The sequence below is a fragment of the Ochlerotatus camptorhynchus genome, unplaced genomic scaffold, assembly GCF_037179485.1.
Source record: "Ochlerotatus camptorhynchus isolate MF236.1 unplaced genomic scaffold, CSIRO-AGI_Acam_v1.1 ptg000277l, whole genome shotgun sequence".
Lineage (NCBI taxonomy): Eukaryota > Metazoa > Arthropoda > Insecta > Diptera > Culicidae > Ochlerotatus > Ochlerotatus camptorhynchus.
The window spans coordinates 3144611-3163100 of NW_027040766.1; the positions used below are offsets into that span (position 1 = coordinate 3144611).

The 18490-nt window shown below is 41.1% G+C and overlaps 1 protein-coding gene across 1 annotated transcript in view; it reads left to right on the forward strand.

Moving 5' to 3' along the window:
* The first annotated feature begins 7615 nt into the window (after positions 1 to 7615).
* Positions 7616 to 18490, forward strand: part of LOC135706339 (RNA-binding protein 24-A-like) — a 251447-nt gene continuing 240572 nt past the window's right edge. Inside the window, exon 1 of the mRNA XM_065227957.1 lies at positions 7616 to 9196. The gene's annotated coding sequence lies outside the window, so the exon portion shown is untranslated. The remainder of the gene's footprint in view (positions 9197 to 18490) is intronic.

Sequence of the window (18490 nt, forward strand, 5' to 3'; positions counted from 1 at the left end):
CGGAAGGAATCTAGACTGGGTGCTCAATTTGAGCATTGCTTGTCCTTCATATGGCTATTATTTGAAAAAAAAAAACTCTTCTAAACCATCAAATAATTAGAATTATTCAATCAATTTTTATTTGACGATAATGAAATACACACTCAGAAATACCTAATCTTACATGTGACGGAATCCATCTTTGACATAAAGGACGAGACGTAAACAAACATGTCATATAAAATTAAGTGCTCTGAGACTGAAAAGGTCGAAAGTACGTTTGATTGAGCTGAATTTCGCGTGTATTATGACTCAATTTTATGTCAAAATTAACGCTCGTATATGTCAGTCTCAGAGCACCGAAATGTACATCAATTTTTCTAAGTGTGTATGTATCAACTTTCAAAGCAGAGTAAATCGTCAAAAGCCAGACCTGTATTGAAGTTGGCACGGGGTAGTATCTACTAGGTGCCTAGTGCAGCTCCACCAAAGCTAATTCCATACTCTCTGCTCTGCCTGGATCCCCTCGGGACCACGCTGAAGCGATCACTTCAAGGGAGCTGTGCTCAATAGACTGATGCAAAGTTTGAAATTTTCGCTCCACAGTGCTCAAATGGTTCCTAATTGGGCCCTGATTAGCCTCCCAAAATTTGAACTCATTTAGTGAGAAACTGACTTGGCACAAACCATTTAAAGTTTATATGGGAATTACTATGGAGAAACCATAATTTCTGTTCATATCTATCTCAAAGTTCACCAGTTCTTTCTACTTTAGAAAATGATAGTTGAGCTTGTTGAAAACTTTCTCAGCTACAACTTTGTTCAAAACCACTTTTCGATCAAATGTAACGAACAAAAATTATTAATGATTCAAGTCACTGATGTCTTATGATTATGCTCAGTCAACTGTTCAGCAGGCAACATTGGTGCTTATGGCGCGTAGAATAGAGGACAAAAATCATGGCTACTATGTCACACTGCAGAATACAGTGTTGCCCACAATACAGTTGCTTAATCTTGCCATAAGACTATCAATCTCTATGACAATTAATAACTATTTAATTTTACGTTTGGATGAAAAACGATTTTCTGCAAAGTTGTAGCTGATAAAAATTCCCATAAGAATAGTAATAGAATTTGTTAACAATACAATATGTAAAAAGGCCAGAGGACAATTAACAAAAAGTTTTGTTTTCCCATAGTAATTTCCATATAAACTTCAAATGGTTTGTGCCAAGTCAGTTTCTTATCAAATGAGTTTAAACTTTCGGAGGCTAATCAGGACCCGATTTGAAACCGTTTGAACACTGTGGAGCAAAATTTTCAAATTTAGCATTAGTCTAGTGCTCACGCACTTCTCATACTCTCAGTGCTAGCTGGCGTTGCTAGATCGCTGCTCTTCTCTCCATTCCAAGTGAATTCCTCGGGTCACATTTCATCGACGACATCCTCCACATTAAGGACAGGCATCTCCATTCGCACTGTCTCGCACCTTGGACAGTCGAAGACCACATGCTCCGGCTTTTCATCCACGTTGCCACACTCGGGTGACGCTGCGTGTCAAAAGAATCGGTAATAACCGATGTGTCCATCTACCGTTATCCATCGTGTTCCACTTTGCCAAAGACTCCGCTTTCACCACTTTCCGTACTCTACGGGCTTTTCTATGACTGTAGCACTTGCTGTCCTCCACCGGGTGATGCCGATAGGGATCATTCCGGCGAAGGCGCATACTGCTTCCGATGAAATGGTTCTGTACGCACTCACGACTCGCATGGCCATGAGCCGGAACGTACTGCTCAGTTTCCTTTGGTTCTGATTCGTTTCCAGTGCTGTAAACCAGGCTGGACCTCCATGTCTCAGTATCTAGCCAGAAAATGCCTCTTGATATTGTTGGGAATACAGTTGTTGCTATTGTGTTGATGGTCTTCGAAGCATTCTCACAGACATATCCAACGTGGCTGTTGAAGTTAAGCCGATCATCGATCATCACAGGTATTTCAACAAGCGCTTTCAGGCAAAGGTGTGCGTTGGACCAAGGATGGAGCTTTGTGGAACTCGCGTTGTGATCCTAATCGATCTCTGTCCCATATCTGTCTCGTAGGCCAGGACCAGGCTCTGGACGTAACTCCTCAGAATCCTGCACAGGTAGTTAGGGACCCTGATTCTATGCAGCACTTTGGCAATGACTTTCCAGCTGCGCTGTCGAACGCATTCCTGACGTCTATCGTTATCACGGTGAAAATATCGATCTCCTCTTTGCTTTTGTTTGGACGCCATCTCGGCTCTCTCGACCATTGTCCGAATTGCATCCATCATGAATCCAAACTGCCTCTCCGACAATCCAAAACAAAAGCTGATAGGGCTGATTAGGTTGAAGCATTGTCCCTTTCAATTGACGATGTTATTTATCTCCGTTGGATCCGAGAATATGCGATGATGATATCTGTTGAAAATTTAAAGTCAATCACAACTTTTAAGTTCAATGCATTTTTTTGTAATATGTAAATGATCTTTCTTTTTCTAAGAATAAATGTTGCTGACAATTGCAAAAAAAAAGAAAGAAACAGGTTTTCCGTGGTAAAAATGATTTTTCCAGCAAACAGCAATTCAAAATTAGGGGAATTAGAGGCATAATGAACACCTTAAGGGAAAATACATTTTATGAGTGTAAAATATCCGTAATTGTCGGAGATAAATAGTCAAACCTCAAATAATATCCATATACTATACACTCCAATCGTTTTCAGCAATAAAATAGTGAATTTAAGTCTGTAAAAACAATTTGAAAACTTCTTTGTAAACCGGGTTGGTGGATGGGGTATGGGGCGAAATGAACACCCTTATGGGGCATAATGGACACCTTATGCACGGAAACAAATCCGATTCCATTTTCATGAATAAAAAATCATGAAATGAAAAAACTTGCCATCCCATGAAATCGTAACAATGATTCATGATTTCGTCATGGAAATACATGATTTCATAATGCAGTGGAATCAAGACCGCTACAAGCGTTACACGTACTTGGCAAACCACACTATATAGGTATCTCTTATACGCCTTTTGTCTTCCATCTTATACAATTACTGATAGTCTAGTGGTTAAAGTATGGGTTTAATGATCTGAAGGTTCTTGGTTCGAATCCAGTCTGAGCATTTTATTCTTTTTGCATTTTTTGGTTAAAATTTTGCTCATGATTTCAACTCGGATGATTCATGATTTTGGAAATGTTTGCTACGTTACGCAAAAGTTGCTCATGATATCATGAATATTATTCATGGTGTATTTTCATAGCATGAAAATACGCTATGTTCATGAAATCATGAGTCATTTTTCTCATTTCGGAGATCGGATTTTTTCCCGTGTGGGGCATAATGGACACCTTGCTAAAAACTGGATTAGACTCAGAAATTGACTCTATAACATATGTACATACCTACGCGAACATGTCCCCATCCCTCCCACATACATACAACCCTCACACACACACACACATACATACAAAAACGAGAACATAGGGGAGACATTTCTTAAGCTTTACTTCGTATAGGTCAATAGGCAACTCCAAAAGAGTATGTAGAATAAGTTCAATTGGTATAGGGGGTCTAATGGAAAATGCTCATGATTAACTACCTTAACGAGAGGTGCTTACATACCGAAAAGTGCCCTGGAAAGTAAGTAGTTATTGAATCACGGCAATTGATTGACATGATGAGAGCCCGATTCTAAAACTATTATTGAAACTATGATTGACAGTGGGGTCAGTTTAGTAAGTTTTTAAGTAAAACTAATCAGATTTCAACCAAAACAGTAACAGATTTTTATTTAATTCAATTCAATTTCATTGGCGAACACACCTCTGGTGATGTTACCGAAATAAAGAAAATAAAACCAATTCATGAACAATCACATGATGAAGATTAGCTACAAATTGATGCCTTATTGAAAGGCATACGAAGGGCAGCGAGAGTCCTGGCATTCATGGAACCACAAGCACCACTTGGAACATTGGATCCAATCCTGTCCTTTGTCAGAAGAACTGAAACAACAGCCACATACTTCGCAGAGCGTATCTTGAACAAGCACCGTTTTAGTTTGATTGCTCTTTCCTTTCGGACGTCCTCGTTTGCGTTTTGGTGTTTCGGCATCACTGTTAGAAATGTGTCTTGTTTCAGCTTTGACCACCTTCTTTAGCTGATCAATATCCTTCAATGCCTGCGATGACTTCAATTCATTTCGGCTGGGGCTTGACGTTATGTTTCGAGCTTTCTCCCTCTTTCGTCCACCGCCAACTTTTCTGGTAACTGTTTTCGGTAAAATCGGCTGGAACATTCGCATCCAACGGTGCCAAAGTAGCTTTCGGAGTCAGCATGTTGTTAGCATCCACTTTTACAATCCCTTTTGGAGCGATATTTTCCTTTTCGTTTGACAGTGAATCGTTGATATCTCCTACCTCATTGTGCATTCGCGAAGGTCCTGCTTCAGTATCGGCTGCGTTGGATTCAAGAGCTTCGTCACCAAGTTCATTGTTTGAACGATCGGTTTCTGGGTCTGCTGGAAGAACGTCCTTTACGTCAGCCGGCGTAAAATCATTATCGTTGAAGATAAACCGGTTCAGCGGAAAAATTCCTGCCTTACGGAATCCGTTGACACCAAGACCCGCGTTAGAAGTCTTCATGAAAGCCGAACCGAAAAGCCGGCTGATTTCGTTCAGGGTGACAACCCTACCAGGATTGCATTTGAGGAAACTCTCCACTTTCTTCGAGAAAGCCGTCTTGAGCGGCCCCATGTAGCTTATGTCGAGAGGCTGTATATAGTGGCTGCAATAGGGGGGGGGGGGGCAAGCGCACGACTGTCACATGGCACTCACGCGCTCTTTCAATTAAGCCAAGGTTCTTCGTATGCGAAGAATGACCGTCCAAAATCCAAAGAACCGGGTTAGCTGTTGGACGCGTGTGCTTTAGAAAATGCTCGAACCAGGTGTTGAATTCTTTCACAGTCATCCAACCGGAAGAGTTGCAGACAAATACCGTGTCTGGTGGAGCACCTTCCATAAGACTGGTAGTCAAACGGGCCCTAGGGAATATCATCATAGGTGGCAGTGTTTGTCCCGTTGCTGACGTGCAAATGTTTGCAGTGGAAAGTAGCTCTCTTTCCACCGATGCCACAGCTCCTACCTGTCGTCGGCCTTTCAAGGCAAACACTTTCGAACGTTTCGTTTGCACCTAAGAATACAAAATGAGTCAAAACATGCATTTTATTTGAAAATGTTTACAACTTACGGTGAGCACAGAGGTTTCATCAACGTTGAAAATCCTGCTGGCACTGAATTTGCCTCCATCCATTTCACGATGCAGCACATCGAAGAAGTTGTCGACCGTTATCTTGTTGAATGCTTGCAACCTTGCAGCTGAGGTAGCCTCAGGAGTACGGAGCGAGAGTTTGGGATGACGCTTCCGAAAACCGTGAAGCCAATCCCAACCAGCCAGCTGTGTCTTCGTATTGAAAACATGTGCTTTCCCGTTGCGTTCGGCCAGCTGGAAGGCAAGGCTCCGGATGTCGCGCGTGATAATTCCGTAGCATCGAACCTCAAAGCCCAAAATGTGAGCCATTAAAACAGCTTCCCCGGCAGGTATGAAAACTGTTTTGAATGAGCCGATTTGCTTCACCTCCTGGCCCAGTACTTCTGCAGTTTTCAGATAGCGGAACAGCGTAGGTCTTGGAATTCCATGGTCCTTGGCTGCTCGTTTGATGGACGTTCCACTCCGGCGGACAGAATCTATGGCCGCTTCCATGGCCATTTTGGACCACTGATGCCTTCCCGATTGTCTTTTGTACGTTCGCACCATCACTGCCACCAAAACACTGCGTAGGTAAACAATGTAAACAATTCAACAAAGTGGGCGTTGAGGTTAGATTCCAGAAACAAGTGGTGTTCATTTTGCCCCTACTAGAGGTGTTCGTTTCGCCCCTAATCGACTATATTAATTTGAATGCATTTTTTTAAATAAATTATTGCAAAAAACAATATTGTGATTAATGTCAACTTTCAGCAGCGATACAAAAAACGTGTTTGGGACAAATAGGTAATTGATAATAAATATTTTGAAACGTTCGTAAAACCTTATTTAGCTCTGAAAAATATAATGAAATTATAATATTTCAAACCCTTGGGTTATCATTTCTAATTTTTCATATATTTCGGTGGTTAAAAGAGGATATCAACTGTTATTATATATTGAAAAATTATATGTTTGATAGTGGTAAAAATGATTAACAACTTACATTTCCGTTTAAATTTAAAAGATTTTGTTATTTTGAGGGTGTCCATTTCGCCCCGTGTGTTCATTATGCCCCTAATCCCCCTACATTAATGTAAATGAATTTAAATATAAAAGGTACATTGGATGAAAGACCTGTGCGTTGAATTGATTTATATTTGAATGAAAAAGCCCTTCAAATCGTTTAAGGTATTTGTTTATTAGGGAATGCATAACAAATAATAATTTTGTGTGCAGAAGTCGAATCGATTTGCGGTCTTCAACGAAGTTGTTCTGTATAGTTTTCCCAATCTTATATTTAGGTTTGGTTAAATTTAACGATTTCTTTTTTTAAATTTTCGACAAGTATTTTAACAGTTTCGGACCGTTTCCCGTACAAATTATGAAGCTCTCCAGCAAATCAAGATCGTAGTCAAATTCGTTAAAATTGGTCACAGTGGCTGAGGACCTCAATACGAATCAAAAGAGCTGTGGAGAGTAGTTGGTTGTTAAGTTGACCCACCATAATGGGCATCCCACATTTCCCTTAGTCATTTTAGGATACATCTTGCATGACATTCGAGAAGCGCATGTAGATCGAAATTCCTGCGCCCAGTTAGTTATGTAAAAAAAAAAACAATCGGTTTTCGGAGGTGGTTACTTCTCATAGAGTAATAATGAGTATCCACCATGACAGGCCTAATTCTATTTATTTTGTAGTAAAAACATAAAATTTTGTCAATCTTACAGAAATTTCGGAAATGATAGCAAAAATTAATGTCAAATGACTGTACGTATTTATATTGGACTAAATTGCTAGATTGCACCCAACTCCATGGCTTCTTTGGTAATTGCAATACTTTTCCAACATTTCATGCAAACAATCACCACATAGAGAAAAAAAAATACAGTAATGTTTTCGTTCCCCGCGCCACCGTTAATATCTATGCTCACTACACCAAGGGATGCAGCATACGATGATCAGTGTGCTTTTTTACTCTTCTCTTCTCTTTCGGCACATGTAGGTAATGCTCTCCAGGCCCATTGACGATGACTTCAAACCAAAACATATCTCATCTGCACCCGTCCCACTGCAAGCAAGTAGATTTCATCGGAAGGGTGCTCAATCATAGATCACCACTGGACAACCAACTCAAAGCCCATCAGAGATATCTATTATTGCGTGCCACAAAGGCCAGTCAGCCAGCGACTACACACACCACTGACAGTAGGTACTCTATCCAGTCTGTGAATTTCCAGCAAATCCGAATCGAATCGGAAGTGCTGCTAGGAAAAAAGAGAGCGAGAATCAACCAAGCAAGCTCGCGGTAAACTTCGAATCGTACATCATCGGTTCCGATCGAAGCAGTTGTGTTTTGACCATTGTATCGCGTTGACTGAGCCCGTATGTTCCTCCTGGATCGAACCTTTCGATACACGATACGCATTCTGTAATCGGAAAACCACCCTGAAGAGAAGTTTGTCCCCCATCGGTGTGTAACAGGAAGTGCTTGGAAAAACATACCTTTTGTGTGCGCCCACACCGGAAGTTCTGAGACACTATCGCGGTGAAGTGAAACACTCTCGTCGAGTCGAATCTGGAACGTGTTTTGTGCTAGTTGCATATGTGCGAGAAGTGGCGAAAACGTCATTTTTTGTAATAGATTTTAAAAATAGCTATCAGTCCCCCGCACGATTCCAATAAACGCATGAGACGCTTGTATATTATATCGTGAAAATCAGTCTCGGTGAAAATCACGACGACAAAGACGACGACGACCGCGACGTCGACGCGCTAGCTAGGAGCAGAGGAAAAGCGACGCGCAAAAGAAAAAGGGGAGACGAGACGCGCACGTGTCTGTGTGTTTGTGTGGGTTACTATCTTTGTGTAGATTTTGAAGCAAATTGTTCGGCCCGAAAGTGTGTTGTTGATGAACGCATTAATTTTTTTTTTTCGAACAACGAACAAACAAGCGTGCACGGAAAAACAGGCATTAATTGTGAGCGAAAAAACAAAGCAAAAAGAAGTGCAAGAAAACAAACATACAGAGCAGTAACGTATATAATATCGCGCAAGAGAGAAAATAGGAAAAAGCAGCCACGCAGAGAGGTGAAATATAGGAAAGTCATGAAGTAATAAATGATAAATGATAAAAAGCTGCAAATTAAAACAAAAAAAGCAAAGGTGATTAGAGCGCAAGGAGGCAGCAATTTTCGGGTAGCAATCGCGGAAGAAGGCAAGTGATACATATTTATGTGATTTTTATTGCGCTACCCAAAAGCGTAATTTTTCGTTCGAAACTCGGTGCCCATATCCGTACGAACGTCAGCCACGGGTCGAGAGCCTCCGCGGTCTTTGATTGGGGTGTGGAGATCCATCGGAGAGTATCCGTTAATTGAAGTGAAGCATTATAAGTAGTGAAGGAAGTTTTTCTCGGCTCTAAGAGCTTGGCCGAAAAAAAAAACCTGAAGTGAGCATACATAGAAGGCAAACCTGAAAAATCGGATGCAATATTCAACGCTTTAATTAGCCCATCCTTCCCCCATCCCTCCCGCCTGATTGCCCTCGCTCGCCACCCAGCGGCAATCTGCGATCTTGGTTCAAAAAACTTTAGCGCCCCCGATGAGTCAGGTTTTCATTGGAGGATAATTACATTCAAATTTTTTGGAAATTTTCGGCTCACAATAGTGCACGGGCTGTGGCTCGAGAGTTTGTTACCAACACGGAAAGTGCTACGGATCAATATAGGCAGGAGGAAAGAAGCTTCAAGTGAGAGAGGGATAGAGGGAAAAAGAGGAAGAAGTGCAATCCGAAAGCCTGAAACGCGAAATATCTGCTGGAGCAGCTTTTGGCAGAAACTTTTTTGGATCTGCGGGATCTATCTAATCAGCAGCAACCGAGTGAACCAGTGAAGGAGAAACGAAGGAATGCTTTGATGCCCGTTGGATTAAAGGTAATGCTTTGGAGTAATTGCGCGTGGAATGATGGGGTTCGATTGGGGTCTGTCGGAAATGGTGCGTTTGGGAATTGTTGGGAGGATTTGCGTCAGTAACTTGTTTCGGTGGAACAAGTGGCTGGAATTTATGTTTTCGGAATGGTTTCTATTTGGCTCGATGGAGCTGGTGCAATGAAATTCGGAAGACTTTGTAATTAGGGTAGGTTGAATGGATCCAGCGAACAATCAAATAACTGTACATCATTTTATTAACAGGAATAAACTTCATTGGCTGCGTTAGAAAAGAATTATTCCTTAGAATTTGAACTGCAGTATAAAAAATATAATTTTTGACGCATTCCAATAATGCATTCAACCCTTTACTGACCAATCCCGCCGTTGGGCGGAGTAAACTTAAAGAGGTAGGAGAAAACAAACCTTATTTTTAATCAAATGCTGTGCTCAGAGCTGGTAAATGTGTATTTTTTACTGCATAGATGTCACCATACGAATTGTATAGGAGTCATTCCAGCTCCAGTGGGTACACCACCTGTGGTCGATGTCACCGATTTGAGCCAAACTTGGCCAAAACGCTTATTTTTGCATTCTGAACAAACGCCTTTTTTGATTTTGCTCTGAAGTGCCTAGATCCCTTTCGGCTACAACCCGGCTTTCGAGATTTTTAAAAATTTTATCTTTCAGAAGAGATTACTCCACAACTGAAATTATATGTACCTGTTAATCTATCTGATTTCATCGTACTTCTAGAGCACAATGTTTTGGCTGTATCCAATAGGAACGTATTTTTCACCTTTAGGACCACAATTAAATTATGGACAGAAGTAAATAAATGAGCTAGTTATGATTTCATATAATGAGAATCCTGTGTAAAATATCATAAAAATATTATTGTTCCAACAACATTCAAGAAAAAATAAAAATATTAAATAGCATTGATTTTCTTCCAGAAAAGCTCAAAACTACCACTAACTCATTTGATCATATCTCAAAAAATATATGTCCACATCATTTGCCCTTGGAAACACATCAAATAAAAGAGTTTCCCAAAGTGTGGTGAAAATTTGAGCCCAATATATTAAGAAATAAAAAATCCCGCCCTTGGTGAAAATAGGCCATTTTTTTACAATTTTGATACCTGTCGGTAATCAGTCTGTTTACTGTAGTTTCTGAAACAAAAACGAAATGTGGGTACACCTATAAGAATAAACATTTAAATCCATTCAAATTGACATTCTAATACCATGAATAGCTTATTTGATTGTGGAGTAATCTCTTCTGAAAGATGAAATTTTAAAAAATCTCGAAAATCCAGGGTTGTAGCCGAGAGGGATCTAGGCACTTCAGAGCAAAATCAAAAAAAGGCGTTTGTTCAGAATGCCAAAATAAGCGTTTTGGCCAAGTTTGGCTCAAATCGGTGACATCGACCACAACTTTTTTAAATTCTGTACCCACTTGAGGGGAAACTAATGTCATGACATTTTTCCTTATAACATTTTCATGACACTTACCACCTGGAAAAATACATTGTCTCTCTACCATTTACATGAATATTTGGAAAAAGTCGCTTACAAAATCATACTGTTCTAATATTTAAAAAATATCTTCAATAATTTTAGTAACAACATTATTTCATTGAAGAAATACTCTAAACATAAAAATTAAATTTTCATCTTAATGATATTTAGACTGAACCATTTTTTTCTAGCTTCAGCTGGCAAAAGTTGGTTAAAATGCAGCTGAGATTTAAGAATCAAATCACACCAATGCCTAAGATCACGTTTGATTTCCGAAGTCAAACATCAACAAGCTAGCAACTGCGGATGATATTACAAGCTGTGATATCGTAGCTATAAATATAATGCTAACAAAACTCATCAGCTGCAATTCTAACAAAACCGTTGTGTGTTTGTGTTTCGTGAATTTTACTTTAAATCGAAGACAACAAATGAAGAAGACTGGCAACTCTTCCATTTTCTTATACGAACGCTATGAGACAGGTACAATCGCGTCATCTGCCGCTCAAAGGTAAATGCTTCGAACGAATTTGATAGCAAAGATTACATCCTCAGAAGAAAGGTATCAGTCGCTTGGATTCTGGCAAAGTTGCCAGTCTTCTTGATGTGATGTCTTTGTTTAAATTCGAACGCGACCTGAAACTATCATCACTTTTGCAGCAGTAGCTTCATGTCTACCATCGAAGTACATATTTGCTATAGTTTTTTTTTAAGTGATAGTGAAAGTAAATAGTGAAAGTGAAAGTGATACAAATGTAGTAGAATCAAAAGGAAAAAAAAACATCGTAATAAGGTATACAATTATTATACTAAAACGCTCATCAATCAATTTAGAATTGCACGACGGACAACCAAAGCTTGAAGTGAAATTTTACCAAAACTGTATACAATTTCCGTGATAAAATTAGTTATCTTTAGAATACTTTCCCTAATTACATCGATTTTATGATGTTTTATCCGAATTAAAAATAAACTAAATTATGAAAGAAAAATATCATTCGGGGTAAGGTTGGTCCGTCCAGAAGAACTGATGCTTAATCTCCAACGAATAGCCATCTCGCACCGCAGAAGACAGCTTGGCTCCTAGTACTGCTGCCTGCAACTCGAGTCTTGGAACTGATAGCGGCTTCAACGGAGCCACCGTTCCACCCACCATAGCTCGAAAATTTGCTACCCACCCATAAGCACCATCGGACACTATGTGCAGTTGTACATCCTCGATCTGGTCCATTCTGGCGTCTCCAAAGTAACTCCGAGGAATTCTGATCGCTTCAATCATCGGCGAATCCACTTCTGGAATGATTCATCGTCAATTTCATCATTCCAATCGCAGCTAGTGAATGGAGAGAGCAAACCTTGGGGATCAATCATCGCCATGACACAACTCAACACGATTCTTTTGGTTGGTCGTTGAACTCCTTATATAATCGGTTGGTATTCCTCTCGTCCATCGGCCGAAAACAGGAAAACGTCCTCTTCTGGATCCCATATGATTCCCAGATCTCGCTCTGTATTCGTGGTTTTGTCCCGGTTGAAATGAACAGCAGGGTTTGACTTCCGCTCGGGAGTGAATAAGTTTCACCTGGTTAGCCAATTCTATTGCTTCATCGACGAAATTGACGTCTACGTAATGTTTTCGAAACACCGCAGACGATGCTTGTGGAAACTCGTTCGCAAACTCGGCAGCATTCAAGTTTTTTAAAAACTGCGCCAAACAAGAGGAGCAGGTGGCCCCAAACGTAGCTACGTCCATGGCGTACACTGTTGGACATCATTCGAATTAACCCGAAACAGAAACCTCAGAGCTTACTTATCTGCCTTCCGTAAATATGTCATAAATTTCTAGTATATCTCAATCGAACGCAATTCTGCGTTCACGAAACTGGTTATTCACCGTCGGCAGACGGGACTCCATCCACCGAAACTGCGGTGTCCCAAACCAGACGTACTTTACCCGGCTTCCACCACGTTTAAAGGAAGGTACCACACCTCATTTTTCTTCGCTCCAGCTAGCTCCTCCACTGTGGCTTTATACGCGTAGCCCGTCATCACGTACTCCGCTATCTGTTCGTGAACATTGTGTTTCAAATCTGGAATTCTTTCCGGTTTTCTCTCCAGCGCCTTCAATCGCCGGACCGCCATCGGATAACTATCCGGAAATCTCCTTTCGTTCTCACGCCACAGTAAACCCGTCTGGAATCTGTCGCCGATCCACACTGTAGTTGCGTGGAGAATTTCACGTGCGCGTATATTTGTGGCTGACTCAGAAGCTGCGGTGCAAGAACTGGTATCCTCCAGCAAGTACTGTGTCCACAGCGTCTCACGAAGATCCTCGCTCTTGATCTATTCAATGGAATGAATCTGCATCAAAATTTCCTGGTCCATAAATCGTCCATCCAACAACGATCGGCTGATCAAGCACTCCCACTCGTATTTCTAGTGGAGTGAACACGTGCAGTTTGTCCAAACCGATTATAATGTGAGGTTCCTCCGGATCGCAGTTTACTACTGGTAAATCCTGCAGATGAGAGTAGTGATCCGCGATCTATTCGAAATGCATGGCTTGACATGGCAGCTTTATCTCTGCCACCGTACGTGAATTCCTCAACATCGGTATCTCGCGGGATCTCCTAGCCGACAGCATGAGAAATATTACTGAAACAACAGTAGATCTATTTCAATCCACTGTTAATCATACTTCAGTATGTGACAGCTGTTCAATACTCAACCATCAGCAACATATTTGTGTTATGATTTTTGTGAATAATAAACGATGGATTTAATGGAACGTAAATAATCCAAAATATGTGTGTTTCCAAAAAAGGGAAGGCACTGTACTCACCGTAGATCAAGCGATTAAACGGTCCCATATTTTCGCTTTTCGCTTACCTGTCAGGCCTCGACTGGAATTCTGTCTACGACAGTGTGGATGTCCATGACATGGCCTCAAATTTGTGTGCCATCATCCGCCAATGCTTGAACTTAAACGTTCCTACGAAGAGAAAACCTGTCTCTCCTCCTTGGAGTACGCCCCTTCTTCGGAAATCTAAGAAAGAACGCAATCGGTGGCAACGTTATTTCCGGGCGCATAGATCCGTATTTGCAAAAGCTAACTTCTCTACAAATCACACGTTTTGAGGGTGCAGTTTGGTTTACGCCGGGATCCGAAATCGTTTTGGGGTTTCGTAAACAGCAAGAGGAAAAGCTCATCAGTTCCGCCTAATGTGATCTATGATGGCAAAGAGTCCAATAGTGAAGTAGAAGCATGCAATTTCTTCGCGATGCATTTAGCATCCATCTTCGAACCGACGTCGAGGCCGAACTGGCTGCGTCAAATGTCGCGCTGGATGCAGTTGATTTAGACACGTTCGAAATTTCATCTGCAATGATCATCGGTGTTTCAAAAAAGTTGAAGAATTGCTCCTGGCCCGGATGGTATCACTCCTGTTGTTTTCCGTCGCTGCGCATGCGCAGTAGCTGAGCCACTAGCCTGCATTTTCAACCGTTCGTTTGAGCTAGGTGAATTTCCAATGAGATGGAAACTATCGTACATGTTTCCTGTGCACAAAAGTGGTGACCGACGAGATGTTAAAAACTACCGTGGGATAACCAGCCTTTCTGCCGCATCGAATCTTCTCGAGATTATCGTCAGTGATCAAATTCTATGCGCTGCAAAAAACCACATTTCGTCAGATCAACATGGATTTATTCCCGGTAGGTCTGTTGCTACTAATTTGCTGGATCTAACTACTACTACTTCGGCTATGGAAGATAAAGCGCAGGTTGACGTAATCTATACGAACCTAAAGGTGGCTTTTGACAAAATTGATCATAAAGTGTTGCTCTGCAAGCTATCGCGATTGGGTGCCTCGAATCGCTTGGTGTCGTGGTTGTCATCGTACTTGACTGGCCGAACGCTGTACGTTAAACACGGATTTTAAGTTTCATCGCCATTTGCTAGCACGTCCGGTGTCCCGCAAGGAAGTAATTTGGGACCGTTATTGTTTGTGTTATTCTTCAATTACGCTGCATCTACCCTTGGATACACGTGCAAGCTCGTATATGCCGATGATCTGAAAATCTATGTGGTGGTACGCTACATCGAGGACTGTCTTCACCTGCAAATGTTGCTCAACATGTTCGTTCAGTGGTGCCGCTCAAACAAGCTTGTCAACAGCGTCGCGAAATGTCATGTGAAGACCTTCCATCGGTCCAAAGACCCGTTAATTTATGAATACCACATCGATGATACTGTTCTTAGCAAAGTGGATCAAGTGACGGATCTTGGTGTCGTATTGGACTCGAAGCTTTCCTTTCATTCCCATTGTGCATCGATTATTTCCAAGGCTAATCGTCAACTTGGCTTCACCTCTAAGATTGTCAAGGATTTCACGGATCCACTCGTAAGGCCGATCCTAGAAAATGCTTCAGTTGTATGGGCTCCAAACGACGCATCATGGAATCTAAGAATCGAGTGGCGTGATTCTTTGAACCTTCCATCATATCCCGATAGATGCCGTCCTCTTGACCTCGAAATGCTTGATCGAAGACGTAAGCTACAACAGGCTACGTTTATAGCTAAATTACTCAACGGTGACGTCGATTGCTCTCATCTTCTGTCACTGTTTGATTTACGTGCTTCAGGTAGGATGTTACGTCAGCAATCCCTGATGCAACCGAGCTTTCATCGTACTCTCTATGGCTACAACCAGCCTATTTGTGCAATGGTTCGTATGTTTGTATCCGTCGAGTCCGCGTTTGGTTTTGGTATGTCCACACCTCAATTCGTGAATAGAGTAAGAAGACTGAACCTTATTTAATACGAATAGTTTATTCATTAAGACAACTTTGTCGGATGACTCATTCAATAAATAAATAAATAAATTCAGAAATTGTCTGGCTTCCATTTATGGATAAGAATCGAAGCATTTTGGTCAAAATTTAAATTCTAGAGAAAGGGTCAGATCTCACCATCGCTACAAGTCTTCCAATGTAATTTCACAAGAAAAACTTCCAAAGGAAATTCAGTTTGTATTCCTGTATTTTCAACTCAAATCAATTGAACGTACAATATGTATGCAATGTATGTCAAGGATAACACTCATTGTGAGTGTACCCCATTAGGCATAAATAAGTTAGGCATACGGACGTTAGGTATACGGACGTTAGGCATAATGAACGTTAGGCATAAAGTCATTAGGAATAATGGACGTTAGGCATAATATAAATTAGGCATAATGAACGTTAGGCATAAAATACCTTGCTGCTGTGCAACTCTAGAAACCTGTTTCGAGCATGGTAAACAATGCTTAAATTAGGCTAAGCGTTGAATAAAAAATTATACAAGTTAAACAAACATAGTTTATTTTATAAGCACAGTTTGGAATCCATTATTTATCATATCATAAGTGACGTAGCTACATATTTACTTAGATCCAAGATTAGTAGCGATAGCGGTTAAGTAATCTGGCAATGAAAACTCAGCATAGTTTTGAACTACCTATATCTTGGAATCAATCGCATCTAGAAATAAAAAAAAATCACACATTTGTTGTAATATATTCTTACACACATATTGCAATTGTCAAAAAAGAAAAGGTTTTCCTCAAAGAACAGCTCATGAAATAAAGAATAGTGAATTATGTGATTTTTCATTCAATAACAAAAAAAAGCAAAGATTGAATAAAATATGATGGCAAAGAACAGCTCATGAAATGAAGAATGGTGAATTCTATGTTTTTTTTTTCCAGGCTCATTTGCCGTAGCTTTGTGGAGCCATATGGTTTTTCATTCAATAACATAAAAACATACCTGCTCCTTCCAGGATTTCCTGCCATACTTATCGATACAACGATTCTGTTTTTGTTGTCATCAGAATGAAAACTAGCGGAACCATCTGCTGATGTGAAGGAGCGATACTTGCAAGAACAGTGACGAGTTATCGAATAAAAAAGGAACTGTGGCTAACGTACCATCTGTAACCCAATACTTTGCCTGTCCAAGACGTCCCAAGTTTTCATGAGTTCCAAAAATTAAGGCTCTTTCATTATTGTCACCGAAGTCAGCAATCAACAGACGATCCCCATTATCATCCTTCTGGAATTCATCGGGTAGATTATGCCTAACATCCATTATGCCTAACGTCCTTTATGCCCAATGTCCATTATGCCTATCGAAAATTATGCCTAACGTCCGTATGCCTAACGACCGTATGCCTAACGTCGTGCACCCCTTAATGTTGCAGGACGCAACTATTAGACAGTGGACTGTCCACCTCGTATGACTTGATCAAGTAAGATACCTGGTTGTATTCAATTTACCATTGTATGCAGGGCCGAAAACGGAGGGTGGATCCGTAAGCAGAGACACTTACGCATGATCCACGGGAGCAAGAAGAATCTCCTTCCAATGATAAAAATGTTCGAACCCGATACAGAACTAGCCATCATACGAGGGGTCCAGAATGCAGATTTAGGTGGAAGGATATGTTTTTAAAGGGTGATACGGTCAAAATTTGGTCAATATCAACTTGACGTATTTCTTTCAATTTTGCATTTAAAAAACCTGAACACCCCTCATTTTGAAGGTGTGTGTGTGTAGAATGTTGCTCCTATTTTGATTTTTGAATTCACTCTTCAGTTGTCAAAATGCCGTCCAAGCAAGAAGAGCAGCGTATCAAAATTTTGCTCGCGCATCGCGAAAATCCGAGCTACTCGCACGCAAAGTTGGCAAAATCGCTAAAAGTTGCCAAATCAACCGTTACAAATGTAATTAAAGTGTTTGGGGAACGTTTGTCGACAGCCAGGAAGTCTGGATCGGGGGGAAATCGAAAACCGGAAGCCGCTGAGACGACAAAGAGAGTTGCCGGTAGTTTCAAGCGAAACCCTAACCTCTCTCTCCGAGATGCCGCAAATAAGCTGGGTGTATCGTCTACAACCGTGCATCGAGCCAAAAAACGAGCCGGACTATCGACTTACAAGAAGGTAGCGACTCCAAATCGCGATGATAAACAAAATGCGACGGCCAAAGCGTGATCCCGGAGGCTGTACACGACGATGCTGACGAAGTTTGACTGCGTGGTAATGGACGACGAAACCTACGTCAAAGCCGACTACAAGCAGCTTCCGGGACAGGAGTTTTATACGGCAAAAGGAAGGGGAAAGGTAGCAGATGTTTTCAAGCACATGAAACTGTCAAAGTTCGCAAAGAAATATCTGGTTTGGCAAGCCATCTGTACCTGTGGCTTGAAAAGCAGCATTTTCATAGCTTCCGGGACTGTCAACCAAGAAATTTACGTGAAAGAGTGTTTGAATAAACGTCTGCTGCCTTTCCTGAAGAAACACGGTTGTTCCGTACTGTTTTGGCCGGATTTGGCATCTTGCCATTACGGTAAAAAGGCCATGGAGTGGTACGCCGCCAACAACGTGCAGGTGGTTCCCAAGGACAAGAACCCTCCCAACACGCCAGAGCTCCGCCCAATTGAGAAATACTGGGCTATTGTCAAGCGGAACCTAAAGAAGACCAAAAAAACTGCTAAGGGCGAGCAGCAGTTCAAGGCAAACTGGCTTTCTGCGGCGAAGAAGTTGGACAAGGTGGCTGTACAAAATCTGATGGCAGGGGTCAAGCGTAAGGCCCGGCAATTCGGATTTGGAAAAGCGGAAGCCTAACTGAATATTTTTCCTGAATTTTATACTAATTGAACTTGAAAAAGAAATTTAATTTGATTTTTTAAATAAACGATTTCACCGATTTACACGCGTTTTCCCTTGACCAAATT